This window comes from Acomys minous (assembly GCF_964271855.1).
Source record: "Acomys minous genome assembly, chromosome: 1".
Lineage (NCBI taxonomy): Eukaryota > Metazoa > Chordata > Mammalia > Rodentia > Muridae > Acomys > Acomys minous.
Window position 1 is genome coordinate 58,156,226 of NC_140483.1, and position 6,659 is coordinate 58,162,884.

At 42.1% G+C, this 6,659-nt stretch overlaps 1 protein-coding gene across 2 annotated transcripts in view; it reads right to left on the minus strand.

The window, feature by feature from the left end:
* CTSE (cathepsin E) overlaps positions 1-6,459 on the minus strand; it is a 29,121-nt gene extending 22,662 nt beyond the window's left edge. Inside the window, exons 1-2 of one of the 2 annotated variants that reach the window (XM_084784964.1) lie at positions 6,226-6,459; positions 6,063-6,106 (exon numbers count right to left, since the gene is read on the minus strand). The gene's annotated coding sequence lies outside the window, so the exon portion shown is untranslated. The remainder of the gene's footprint in view (positions 1-6,062; positions 6,107-6,225) is intronic. The other variant, XM_084784965.1, reaches the window with a different exon arrangement.
* Positions 6,460-6,659: the final 200 nt, after the last annotated feature.

Sequence of the window (6,659 nt, forward strand, 5' to 3'; positions counted from 1 at the left end):
AAATAAGATCAAAGTATTTTATTTTTCAACTGCCCTGCCATCCTGTAGTCAGAAGAATGAGCATATATAAAAGGTCCCCTCACTCAGGCAAACAAGGCAGCATCTGATGGAGACCCTCACGGAGCCGGCATCACAAGAATGCCCAGGGTGTGTGGTGTCTGCGAGGATGACAGTGGAGGCTGAAACTGCGGGACAGGGAGCAAGTGGACAGTTGCTGGGAGCAGGCTCACACGTTCACTGCAGCGGAAGGTGCTGGAGGGGGGCTCGGGTGAGGTGAGGCATAGATGGTGGCCCGGCGTTCTCCAGGAGATCAAGGGATCACTTCATAAGAGTTGACACAAGTAGAAAATAATAGAGAAAAATGGACTCCAGTATCTGTTGGGTGATGAGGTAGGTCAGACTGTGGGTGGAGGACTGAAGGGCCTGGGACTTGCGGCTGCTTTGGTGCCACCAAGGATGCTCTCTGGCTTTGCTCTCTTACTTTACACTGCACGTACGTTTTGCATTTAATGCACATGGCTTTGGATTTTGAAGGGAGCTAAACACAAAGTGACTGAGGAGGCTCAGATGCTGTGTGACCAGGATGAAAGTGACATCATAGAAATTGAATTCTGGGAAAGCAGAGATGGTCTAACCCTTGCGCATCAGCTATCAGTAGAGATTTTTTTTTTTAAACAAAGTCACTTTAGCGATCCACAAGACAGCAGCCATTACTAGAAAGGTCAGAGCTGCAAGATAAATGAATTCGGTAGCCACAAAAAGGAGAGATTCTTGGGTCTGTATTTTATTGCCAGGAGACATCTTTACCAAGCACAGCTTTAGTATGCCTAGAACTCTCAGCTCAGTCCTCTGCCCTTGTCCTCCTCAGTCCCTGTGTCAGCTTTGTTCCAGGACCACTCCCTCATCTCTAGCCGCTGAGAGGACCAACAACCCTGGGGGTGGGCGTGGGAGCTCCCTCTCCAGCCCCCTCTCCTCTACCTCTTGCTCTTTCTCCTTTTCTGTCTCCCTTTTAGTTCAAGATATATTAATTACAGAGATTTCCTGCCTCCCCAAAAGATGTTCTGGGTGAGATGGTGAGTGCATATAACCCTAGCACTCTGGATGCCAAACAGAAGAGGAAGTCTGAGGCTAGCCTGAGCTACCTAGTGGGGCTCTGTCTCAGACAAAGCGAAAGTAAAGAAGAATATGCAAATTACCACTCACAGAGAATTATTCACTGCTAACGATTATTCCTCCGCTCCCATAACACACACACACACACACACACACACACACACACACACACACACACACACACACACACACAGACACACACACACCCCACCCCACCCCGGCACAGCCATAGTCAGGGCCAGGATGGGCTGCTCAGTGGGAGGAAAAAGGAACACACAGAGACACACCCCGCACCAAAGATTCGGTGGAGCACAGTAGCACCCTGCCTTGTGCCGGTGCAACAAGAACGTAGGTTGATTCCATGTGAAGTATACATGAAATTATTGAGCCCCGAAACAACAGAAAATGTGTATCCCTGGGATATAAGCACTTATCGTAAGCCAACTTTAGCCATAAAATCCTTCCTATGGGAAAGGAAATTTTCCCGAGGCAGTTTGGATGTTTGCTCTCCCCCCGCCCCACCCCCCAGCATCTTATTTCTATGGAATCCCCTGCTGGCATCACAGCTAGGCAGCTTTTGAATTTTAGATGACAGAAGTACATTTCCCACTGCTGACTGATGCTACCCAGCTCAGCACATGCTGGCAGCCACAAGAGCTGTGGTGCTGTGCCCAGTGTGCTGTTCTGTGGATAGACGTGACACTTGTGTGAGCCAATTAGATTCAAGAAGTGACTGACAGGTCTTAGTAGTGCGTGTGTGCATGCGTGTGTGTGTGTGTGTGTGTGTGTGTGGGTGTGTAGGGTGTAAGTATGTATGCCTGTGCATGCATATGTGTGTGTATGTACATGCTGGTATGTTTGTGTGTATCAGCTGGAGGTTGACATCAGCTGTCTTTCTCTACATGCTCCACTTTTTTCAATTACTTAATTACTTATTTTTGGTGTTTGTGCACACTCGTGCCAGGGCACATGCCCAAGTACAGGTGGAGGTTGGGAGAATGTGTGTCCTGCTCCATCACTCTCCACCAGATCCCCTTGAGACAGGGTCTCCTACTGAAGCTGCCCCCTTGGTATGTGCCTGTCTCCAGTCCCCATACACCCTACCTACCGTTGGATTAGACATATGGTCACCATGCTCAGTTTTAGGTGTGTGCCGGGGATCTGAACTCAGGACCTCAAGCTTGTGCAGCAAGCACTTTACTGACTGAGCCATCTCCCCAGTCCAGACTTTGGTTCCTGCACCAGTGTTTCAGTATCACACTTTTGGCTGCACGCCTCAAGGTCAATCGCATATTTCCAATGGTTACAAAAGTTCATGCTTCCCATACGTTTTCAAATTATGCATGCAATCCTGAATAGTGAAAAGGCCATAGTATTTATTCTCAAGTATAGCGAAGCTTTCTTTTAAAGGGGTAGTGTTACTTCCAATATGGGGGGTCTGATACTGACTTTTGGAGTGTAGAAGGGACAGTCATGTGACTCAGAATTAAAATGAGTTTTCTTTTTCTATCTTGGAGGAGTTGCAGCAATGCCAAGAGTCTGGTATTTGTTCAGCATGAGCAATATGTATTTCAGGGACAACACTTTTATCAATTAAATTGTATGTATGTATGTATGTATGTATGTATGTATGTATGTATGTATGTATGTGTGTATATATGTAATGTGTGTATATATATATATATATATATATATATATATATTTCTTTTTTCTTTTTCTTTTCCTGGTTTTTCAAGACAAGGTCTTTCTGTGTAGCCCTGGCTGTCCTGGACTCTCTTTTGTAGGCCAAGCTGGCCTCGAACTCACAGAGGCCCACCTGCCTCTGCCTCCCGAGTGCTGGGATTAATGGAGTGCGCCACTGTGCCCAGCTTTTCTAAGTTTCTTAATCCTGATGTTTTTCAGGACATTCTGTACATCAACATTTAAGTTCTGCTTATGGTAAAATGTGTGCAGTTCAGGCTAAGGCCCAGGGTAGCACACTTGCCTAGCACACACACGGAAGGCCCTGGCTCCATCCCTAATACGGAACAAAGTACAATATAAATCCACACCTATAAAAGCCAGAACACAAAAGCCATGATGTGTATATTGCCATAGATTTTACTTAAATATTCTGACAAGTTAGAGCAGATAAAACCTATTTATTTATTAGGTATACATTTTTCATTAGTATGCCTTGGCTTGTGCTCAAGACTCTATATACTTATTAATGTTGATGCTTTCTAGACGAATGACCCCTATGTCACTGACTTTTTAAGATCACAGTGGTTTCAAGTAGATTTTTCTGTCCTTAGAGCTTGAAATTTTTTATTTGACTACTCTGAATTCAGTGATAGAATTCTCTGGTGTCTCCAGAATGTTTTGATACATTATTCTGTGCAGCCTAAGACTCTTTTGGGAACTTATGTAGAAATCTGATTGCTATAATTGTCTTTGGCCTTGTGTTCCTATTCCCTCAAATGCTTATAGCCTAAGTTTGGTCTTCTTTGCTGATCATCTGGTAAAATTCTGTATAATCCTTCTCTAGCTATGTATTTTACTATGGAAATACTTTTTAATGTTTATATACAGACAAATTTGTGTTATGAAAATGTATTTAAGCAAGGTAATTAATTGTGTCACTGGCATAGGAGACAAACCTCAGTGGGATGTAGCATTTCTTATAGTATTAAAAGTTATTTCAGCCAACAAATTCAGTACATGTAGTGCCATAATGTACGAGTTAGCTAGTGCTCGTGTTTCTTTTCTGGATTAATGTTCTACTATAAAGCAATGGATCTTCTATAATGCCCATAAGTGAAGAAAATTCCTATTACAATGTTTCTGGTCTTCTTCATCTTCCTCCTCCTCCTCTTCTCCCTTCTCCTTTTTTTTTTTTTTTTCTTTTTGGTGGCCCTGGTGATGCACACAGCTCTGATGCCAGGCCAGCTCTCTACTAGGAAGCCACATCCTCAACCCTACTTTACTCACTTTGAGACAGGGCCTCTGCAGGTGGCTCGAAGGGATCTTCCACTCATTCTGTAACCTGGTCCTGCCTTGGACTTGACATCCTCCCGCCACAGCCTCCCTCATAGCTGGTACAGGCTTGTCCCGGCAAGCCTGGCTCCAGACTGTTACTGAGCTACTCTTCAGAATGACAGATAATATCTTATCCATGAAATATTTTTGTTTACGTGTATAACAGCAACATACCTACTTCCCCTATATAGAATGCCCATTTTCCTTCTATAGAATGTCAATTTCCTTATTATGTAGATCTGATTCACATCATTAGTAAGTAATTATTTCCAAGTCAGATTTGAAATTTGAAACTGTTGGTGTCTTATTTCAGTTCCTTCATGTTTCCTGAAAAAAAAAAAGGTGCAAAAGTCTCCTTATCTGTGCACTCTTTTTAGTTTTTCAGTTGATTTCTTCTCCATTGGTGTCATCAAAGAGATGGTTAAAAATGTAGAATCCTTTAAAGACTCATACAGAAAGTCGCAGTTTCTACGAGATTTGCTACCACACCGTCAGGAAATCCATTTATTTATTCTGTTTCCCAAGACTTTTAACCTGTATTCTAAGCAAAACTTCTTCCTTGAGGGGGAATTCTCACCCAGGCCATGCAGATGACCTGTATTTCCACAATGTGACTGAGGATTCTCTGGCTTTTATTGAAATTCTCAGTGATGGGTGAGGATGAGGCTCAGAGTTGAATTCACTCCTATTTCTACCCACATCAGTGGCTTCCAGCTCCACCTCATTTCTTGTCAGATTTAATGAGTAATTCAAACAGTTTTATTTCACTTCTTTCTTTAGACAGCTTTTTCATTTCCTGTTTCTGATCTAACTTTTTTTTTACTTTTAAATACCTTGAAAGAAACAACATATTAACCCAAAACATATAATATATAAAGATAATATATTTTATATATTAATCACGTAATTAAATATATAAAATATTATATAATATATACTTAAGATATATGTTAAATATAACAAATGTGTTATATATAATAGTTTGTATTAGAACTTTTTTATTTTTAATTTACAAAAAGGTTTTTAAGTGCATTGGTGTCTTGCCTGCATGTGTGTCTGTGTATTATGTGTGCGTCTGGTGTTCAGGGAGGCCAGAAGAGGGCCTAGGATCCCCTGGAACTGGAGTTACAGATAGTGTGAGCTGCCATGTGGGTGCTGGGAATTAAACTCAGGCTCTCTAGAAGAACAGCCAGTGTTCTCAACAGCTGAGCCATCCCTCCAATTCACTCTAAAGTTTATAATAAAAATAAGTAATAAGCTATTAAATTTTACCAGTAGGTTTTTGTTTTTGTTTTTGTTTTTAAGATAGTGCCTGACTGTGTGTTCTGACTAGCCTGGAACTCAGTGTGTAGACCAGGCTGGACTTGAACTCACAGAGACTACCTGCCTCTGCCTCCCAAATCCTGGAACCAAAGGCATGTAGCTCTGCATCTGGATCACCAGTTAATTTTGTCCCATAGAAATTTATTTTATCAATGCATAACAACAGCCTTGATGCAATTGGTGATTTTTATACAATGCACTCTAATTGAGAAATAAAATGCAGACGTGTAATGGTACACGACCATTGATTGCAATAAAAGTGAGTTGTGCATTAATAAAAAATCTCACAGACACCATTAAATTGGGAACTGAAAGGCACCATTCAGACAATATGACTTATAATGCAAAACCTCAAATTTCATCACTACACAAATACTAGTAGGGGATTAAAAAGCATTTAAACAAGGAGAGGAGGCATGGTGGTATATGCCTGCAATCCCAGCACTAGGTAAGAGGACCGATGAGAGTTCAAGGCTAGCTTGACCTACAAGGTGAGAGCATGTCTCAAAAAAGCAAGCAAGCAAACAAACACTTCCAAATCCTCAGCAAAGCTCCTCTACTGGAAGCAAGGGTGGGTTGGTAGCAAACTCACTTTGCTTCAACTTACCAAACAAGCAAAGGCCAGCCTTCTTAGAAAAGGTCTGTTTTCGCCTCTCAGGAAATTGTCATAATAAATGAGAAAAGTGTCATAATAAATGGATTTTTGTTAAACAAAGCATCATAATTGTCATTTACCAGAAAATTTTGTCATAAGAGTATAAAACACTTACTTTTGAAGTTACCAGATAAACAAAAATATCAAGAGTTCGGGGTTTCTCGTAGTAAGCCGTGGACAGTCGGGCTCGGAGGCAGAGAGCTGTGTGGGAGCACCAGCTCTGGTGTTTGCTAGCTGCAACCTTAAGCAACTCTTATCTCTTGGCCAGCTGCAAATGGAGATAACCTGATCCTTCTAACCACGCTAGAGTCACAGAGGGCATCGCCAGTTTGGAGGAACAAATGAGGCTGTGAAACGGATGTACAGTGTTTTTGCACTTACAGGAAGTAAGTGCTTTCTGAAGTAAACAGGAACCAAGCTTTAAGGTCAACTAGAGGAAGTTGGGTTTGCGGGTGCACACCTGTGATCCCCACATGTGAGAGATGAACGAAGTCCTATCAGGAATCCAGGCCAGCCTCAGCTACATACTGACCTGTGGATAACCTGGGG